Here is an 8,215-nt window from a genome sequence, read left to right on the forward strand (position 1 = left end):
TCCTTTTTTTTTTTTTTTTAATTTTTCATCAGGACTCGCTTTTATATCAGCCTAAAAAGTTTCAAATATTTTTTTCTTTTTTTCCCACCTTAACTACAATATTTTACCAACTCTTCATTTTTAAGTTTTTTCCCTTTTGGCTTTCATATTTCCACAATTACATGTTTTTTCCCTTTTGGTTTTCGTATTTCTACAATTACATGTCTTAGATATATTTTCACTTCTGGATTCCCTTCAATGTATTCAATTTAATTTAGTAGATATACATGATATGGGCTTTGTTTTTTGTTTTTTTCTGTCTCATTTTGTTTTACAATGGTGGAAGTCAGTTAGACCTTCTAACACACAACCAAAATACACCCAGAACCAAGTGGCACACTGTGTTGGTTCTTTCTGTGAGATTGTATTCTCTCTTCCTTCCCATTATGCCCCCTTCTTTTATCTTGTTCATGTTTTTGTGGTCATTGTTGGGTCTTTATATAAGTATTGCAGGTTTATATAAATTTGGGACTGAGCATCTTCTAACATACAGAACACAATACAATCAGACCCAAGAGGATTACCCTCTAGGTCCCCTCAGGGAGACTACATTCTCTCTCCACTACCACTTCTTCACCACCACCATACTCCCCCCACTTTTTTCTTATTTTTTTTTTTTAATTTTCACTACTTTGTTTTAAAATTTATTTTTCACTTTAGTGGTCCTTTTATTTTATTCTGTTCTTCTTCTTTTAATTTATGGTCTCTGACCTCTTCAGAATCATCTAGCGTATACTTAGGCCGTGGTTGATATTTTTGACTCAGCTCACTCATGCAGCCACTCTGCACTAGGCAAATGACTAGAAGGAAGAATTCACCAGAAAAGAAAGAACGAGAAGCAATGCTCTCTGCCAGAGTTACAGAATATGGATTTAAATACGATGTCAGAAATTCAATTCAGAGGTAAAATTATAAAGTTCCTGGTGGCTCTGGGAAAAAAGTGTAAAGAACTCTAGAGACTTCCTTACTGCAGAATTGAGATCTAATCAGGCTGAAATTAAAAATAGTTTAACTGAGATGCAATTCAAACTGGATGCTCTAACTGCTAAGGTTAATGAGGTGGAAGAGAGAGTGAATGACATAGAAGGCAAGTTGATGGAAAGGAAGGAAGCTGAGGATAAAAGAGAAAAACAAGAGCCCAGGAGGAAAGGCTTAGGGTAATAAATTGTTTGAGAAGGAAGAATATACATCTAACTGGGAATCCAGAAGGGGCTGAGAGAGAGAGGATCACAAAGTATATTTGGATGAATCATAGCTGAAAACTTCCTTAACCTGGAGAAGGAAAGAGGCTTTAAGATCCAAGAGATAGAGAGGACACCCCCAAATCAATAAAAGCCATTCAACCCTTGATATTTAATAGTGAAACTTGCACATTTCAAAGATAAAGGGAAAAGTCTTAAAGCAGCTCGAGACAAGAGATTCTTAATTTATATGGAGAGAAATATCAGATTAACAGCAGACCTCTCCACAGAGACCTGGCAGGCCAGAAAAGGCTGGCAGGATATATATAGGGTATTAAATGAGAAAAACATGCAGCCAAGAATACTTTATCCAGCAAGGCTGTTATTCAGAATAGGAGAGATAAAGAGCTTCCGGGATAGGCAGAAACTGAAAAAATATGTGACCACCAAACTGACTCTGCAAGAAATATTAAGGGGGGCCCTGTAAAAGAAAGCAGGAGCCTGAAGAAACAATCCACAAAAATGGACTGTAGAGGTAATACAATGACACTAAATTCATATCTTTTAATAGTTACTCTAAGTGTGAATGGGCTAAATGATCCCATTAAAAGACACAGGGTATTAGACTGGATAAAAAAGCAAGACCCATCTATATGCTGTCTACAACAGAATCATTTTAGACCTAAAGACATATCCAGCCTGAAAATGAAGGGATGGAGAACCATTTAACATTCAAATGGTCCTCAAGAGAAAGCTGGGGTAGCAATCCTCATATCAGATCAATTAAAGTTTATCCCAAAGATTGTAGTAAGAGATGAAGAGGGACACTATATCATACTTAAAGAGTCTATCCAACAAGAAGACCTAACAATCATGTATATTTATGCCCCTAATGTGGGAGCTGCCAAGTATATCAGTCAATAACCAAAGTAAAGAGATACTTAGATAATAATGCACCATTAGTAGGAGATTTCAACACGGCACTCAGCAAATGACAGATATTCTAAGCAGAAAATCACCAAAGAAGCAAGGGCCTTGAATGATACACTGGACCAAGTTAGATTTCACAGATATATACAGAACATTCCATCCGAATGCAACAATACACATTCTTCTCAAGTGCACATGGAACTTTCTCCAGAATAGGCCACATACTGGGTCACAAATCAGGTCTTAAGTGATACCAAAAGATTGGGATTGTTTCCTGCATATTTTCAGACCACAATGCTTTGAAACTGGAACTCAATCACAAGAAGAAATTTGGAAGAAACTCAAACACATGGAGGTTAAAGAGCATCCCACTAAAAGATGAAAGGGTCAACCAGGAAATTAGAGAAGAATTAAAAAAGATTCATGGAAACTAATGAAAATGAAAATACAACCATTCAAAATCTTTGGGATACAGGAAAAGCAGTCCTAAGAGGGAAATACATCACAATACAAGCCTCCCTCAAAAAATTGGAAAAAACTCAAATACACAAGCTAAACTTGCACCTAAAAGAACTGGAGAAAGAACAGCAAAGAAGCCTAAACCAAGCAGCAGAAGAGAGATAATAAAGATTAGAGCAGAACTCAATGAAATGGGGACCAGAAGAACTGTAGAACAGATCAACAAAACCAGGAGTTCGTTCTTTGAAAGAATTAATAAGATATATAAACTATTAGCCAGCCTTATTAAAAAGAAAAAAGACTCAATTTAATAAAATTACACATGAAAGAGGAGAGATCACAACCAATATCACGGAAATGCAAACAATTTTTAAAATGTATTATAAGCAGCTATATGCCAATAAATTAGGCAATCTAGAAGAAATGGACACATTTCTGGAAAACCACAAACTGCCAAAACTGGAACAGGAAGAAACAGAAAACCTGAACAGGCCAATAACCAGTGAGGAAATTGAAGCAGTTATCAAAAACCTCCTAAGACACAAAAGTCCAGAGCCAGATGGCTTCCCAGGGGAATTCTACCAAACATTTAAAGAAGGAATAATACCTATTCTACTAAAGCTGTTTCAAAGGATAGAAAGGGAGGGAATACTTCCAAATACATTTGATGAGGCCAGTATCACCTTGATTCCAAAACCAGACAAAGACCCCACCCAAAAGGAGAATTATAGATCACTATCCCTGATGAACATGGATGCAAAAATGCTTACCAAGATACTAGCCAATAAGATCCAACAGTACATTAAGAAGACTATTCACCATGACCAAGTGGGATTTATCTCTGGGATGCAAGAGTGGTTCAACACTCATAAAACAATCAATGTGATAGATCACATCAGTAAGAGAAAAAACAAGAACCATATGATCCTCTCAATAGATGCAGAGAAAGCATTTGATGAAATACAGCATCCATTCCTGATTAAAAGTCATCAAAGTGTAGGGATAGAGGGAACGTTCCTCAATATCTTAAAAGCCATTTATGAAAAGCCCATAGAAAATATCATTCTCAATGGGGAAAAACTGAGATCCTTTCCCCTAAGATCAGGAACACAACAGGGATGTCCTCTCTCACCACTGTTATTCAACATAGTACTAGAAGTCCTAGCCTCAGCAATCAGACAACAAAAAGAAATAAAAGGCATTCAAATGGGCAAAGAAGTCAAATTCTCCTTCTTCACAGATCATATGATACTGTCTATAGAAAACCCAAAAGATTCCACCCCAAGATTGCTAGAACTCATACAGCAATTCAGCAATGTGCCAGGATGCAAAATCAATACATAGAAATCAGTGGAATTTCTATACACTAACAATGAGACTGAAGAAAGAGAAATTAAGGAGTCAATCCCATTTACAATTGCACCCAAACCCATAAGTTACCTAGGAATAAGCCTAACCAAACAGGTAAAGTATTTATAACCTAAAAACTGCAGAACACTTCTGAAATAAATTGAGGAAGATGAAAAGAGATGGAAAAACATTCCACACTCATGGATTGGAAGAATATCTATTGTGAAAATGTCTATGTTACCCAGGGCGATTTACACATTCAATACAATCCCTATCAAAATACCATGGGCTTTCCTCACAGAGTTGGAACAAACAATCTTAAGATTTGTATGGAATCAGAAATGTCCCCTAAGAGCCAGAGGAATATTGAGGAAAAAAAAAAAAACCAATGCCAGGGGCATCACAATGCTGGTTTTTAGGCTGTATTACAAAGCTGTGATCATCAAAACGGTATTGGACATATAGATCAATGGAACAGAATAGAGAACCCAGAAATGGGCCATCAACTCTATGGCCAACTAGTACTTGACAAAGCAGAAGAGAATATCCACTGGAAAAAGGACAGTCTCTTCAATAAATGGTGTTAGGAAAGTTGGACAGCCACGTGCAGACAAATGAAAGTCGACCATTCTCTTACACCATACACAAAGATAAACTCAAAATGGTTGAAAGGTCTAAATGTGAGACAAGAATCCATCAAAATCCTAGAGGAGAACACAGGCAACAACTTTTTTGAACTTGACCACAGTAACTTCTTGCAAGATCCATCTATGAAGGCAAGGGAAACAAGCAAAACTGAACTATTGGGACTTAAGATAAAAAACTTCTGCACAGCAAAAGAAAGTCAACGAAGCTAAAAGACAACCTGCAGAATGGGAGAAGATATTTGCAAATGACATATCAGATAAAAGGCTAGTATCCAAGACTATAAAGAACTTACCAAACTCAACATCCAAGAAACAAAAAATCCAATCATGAAATGGGTAGAAGACATGAACAGAAATTTTACCAAAGAAGACATAGACATGGCCAACAAGCACATGAGAAAATGCTCCGCATCACTTGCCTTCAGGGAAATACAAATCAAAACCACAATGAGATACCACCTCACACCAGTGAGAATGGGGAAAATTAACAGGACAGGAAACAACAAATGTTGGAGAGGATGTGGAGAAGGGGGAACCCTCTTGCACTGTTGGTGGGAATGCAAACTGGTACAGCCACTCTGGAAAACTGTGTGGAGGTTCCTCAAAGAGTTAAAAATAGAACTAAGACCTGGCAATTGCACTGCTGGGGGTTTACCCCAAACACACAAATGTATCTTTGGAGTAAACATCTGCACCCGACACACCTGCACCCCAATGTTTATAGCAGCAATGTCCACAATAGCCAAACTGTGGAAGGAGCCAAGATGTCCTTCGACAGATGAATGGATAAAGAAGATGTGGCATATATATATATTGGAATATTATTCAGCTATCAGAAGAGATGAATACCCATCATTTGTTCCAATGTGGATAGAGCTGGAGGATATTATGCTAAGTGAAATAAGTCAATCGGAGAAGGAAAATCATCATATGGTTTCACTCACACATGGAGTATAAGTAATAGTGAAGGGGATTATAAGGGAAAGGAGGGGAACTGAATGGGAAAAAATAGACAGGGAGACAAACCATGAGAGACTCCTAACTCAGGGAAACAAACAAAGGGTTGCAGAAGGGGAGGTGGGCAGGGGGATGGGGTAATTGGGAGATGGGCAGTGAGGAGGGCACTAATGGGATGAGCACTGGGTGCTATACATATGTTAGCAAATTGAATTTAAATTTAAAAAATGTAAAAAAAAAAAAAAGAAAGAAAGAAGGGACACTGCAGAGATGAATTCCAGAAAGATTGAAAAAAAAAGGGTAGAGGATCTAAACAGACATCTTTCAAGAAAGACATACACATGGCCAACAGGTACATTAAAAGATGTTCAACATCACTAAATCATCAGAGCAATACAGATAAAAAGCACAAGATATCACCTCATACCAGTCAGAATGGCTATTATCAAAAAGACAAGACATAGCAAGTGTTGTCAAGGATGTGGGGAAAAAAAAGAAACTTTGTGCATTCTTCCTGGGAATGTAAATTGGTAGAGCCACTGTGGAAAACAGTATGGAGATTTCTAAAAAAGATAAAAATACAACTATTATATGACTTAACAATTCTGCCTTTGTGTGTTAATCCAAAGAAAATGAGAACAGTGATTCAATAAGATATACACACCCTTATGTTTATTCAGCATTATTTACAATAGCCACGATGATATGGAAACAACCTAAGTGTCCAACAAAAGAGGAACGGATAAAAAAGATGTGATACCTAAATATCTACATTTATATCTACCTATATGTTTATATATAATGGGATGTTACACAGCCATGAAAAATAATATAATCTTGCGAATTGCAACAAGATGAATGGAACTTGAGGTCATTTTGCTAAGTGAAATAAATCAGAGAAAGACAAATGCCATATGATCTTACTTATATATAAAATATAATAAGATAAAAACAAAAACAAAATTACAGGCTCACAGATACTGAGAACAGACTAGTGGTTGCCAGAGGTGGAAGGGAGGTGAGAAATGAGTAAAGGAAGTCAAAAGATACTAACTTCCAGTTATAAAATGAATAAGTCATGGGGATGTAATGTAGAGCATGGTGACCATAGTTAGTAATACTGTACTGCATATTTGAAACTTACTAGGAGAATAGATTTTAAAAGTGCTTATGACAGGAAATAATAATTCTGTTGCTACCTATAAGGACAGATGTTAATTAGACTAATTGTAGTGATCATTTTTCAAAATATACAAATATAAAAGGGGAATGTTATACACCTGAAATTAATATAATGTATGTCAGTTATACTTTAGTTTTAAAAAAAGACTTATCTTCTTGAATTTTGATGATGGACAGGAGCTTCATAATTCATGTAAATGCTACTATACAATGAGTAAGGAATGTGGGCTAACTGTATTATAGCTTAAGTGTCAATGCCCTTGACCACGCCTTGAATGAACCAATGTCAACAATAACTCTTTTCTGTCCAGACTCAGTTTTGTGGAAGTTTCCCTTTTTAAGGATGGATGACAGTATTTGGCTGACCCAAGTATTAGTTCACCTTTATGTATTTATTAGGGCCTGAAGGATCATTTGTACCATTCTCTTATGGATAAGATGGAAGGTGTTAATTTCGCTCCATAATACAAGGTGTAAGAAATGTCATGCTTCTTTTATTTGTTTAAATCAAATTTAATCTATGTGCCTATCCTATAAAGTAGATGGGGACTTCAATCCCTGTCATTTGGAATCACTTTACTTTACCCCAGAGTCCTATGAAGATTCTAATTAACTTGATTGTCTAGAGCATTTAAAGAAGGCCCTATGGTTTCTTGAGTTTAAAATACTCACTAGTGGGATCCCTGGGTGGCGCAGCGGTTTGGCGCCTGCCTTTGGCCCAGGGCGCGATTCTGGAGACCCAGGATCGAATCCCACATCGGGCTCCCGGTGCATGGAGCCTGCTTCTCCCTCTGCCTGTGTCTCTGCCTCTCTCTCTCTCTCTGTAACTATCATAAATAAATAAAAATTAAAAAAATACTCACTAGTGATATTTTAATTATCTTGTCCCATTTGGTTCATTGATGGCAAGTAACTTGGCTGCCTTTTGGCCAAACCTGGGCATGGGCTTTGGCAGGACAAGGAGACTTACTAGGCTATACTGCAGAAATCAGGAAAGCCTACCCTTTTCCTAATCTTGAGATGAAACCATCAAAATCTTTAGCTTTGTCCTGAAATGCCTCCATCTTCAACTCCAAGCCCACCCTTCTATCCCCTCTACTTCCTAGACTATCTGGCATAATTCTCCTAAATGAGTTGGGTTTTCCATAAAGAAATATCCAAGACTAGTAGGGGTGAGGTAGGGTGGTGGGTGGGATATTGGTTTGGGCATACCAGGCAATGCTGCACTGAACCCTGTAGCACAAAATCTCTGAGGGAAGGAAAGGAATGGAAAGCCTTGAACATCCTCTTAAAATAAGAAAAAGACTTCCTATGTAATGAGAACAAAATGATTTTCCTGTCAGTTAACCTGTCATAATTGTACATGTCACGTTTGCTACATACTTACAGAACCCAGAAACTAGAGGCATCTGAGGAGCAGAAACTAGGAGGGAGGAGGAACATACCGAGTTCCCAGATATACATCAGATG

This window comes from Canis lupus, chromosome 18 (assembly GCF_048164855.1).
Source record: "Canis lupus baileyi chromosome 18, mCanLup2.hap1, whole genome shotgun sequence".
Lineage (NCBI taxonomy): Eukaryota > Metazoa > Chordata > Mammalia > Carnivora > Canidae > Canis > Canis lupus.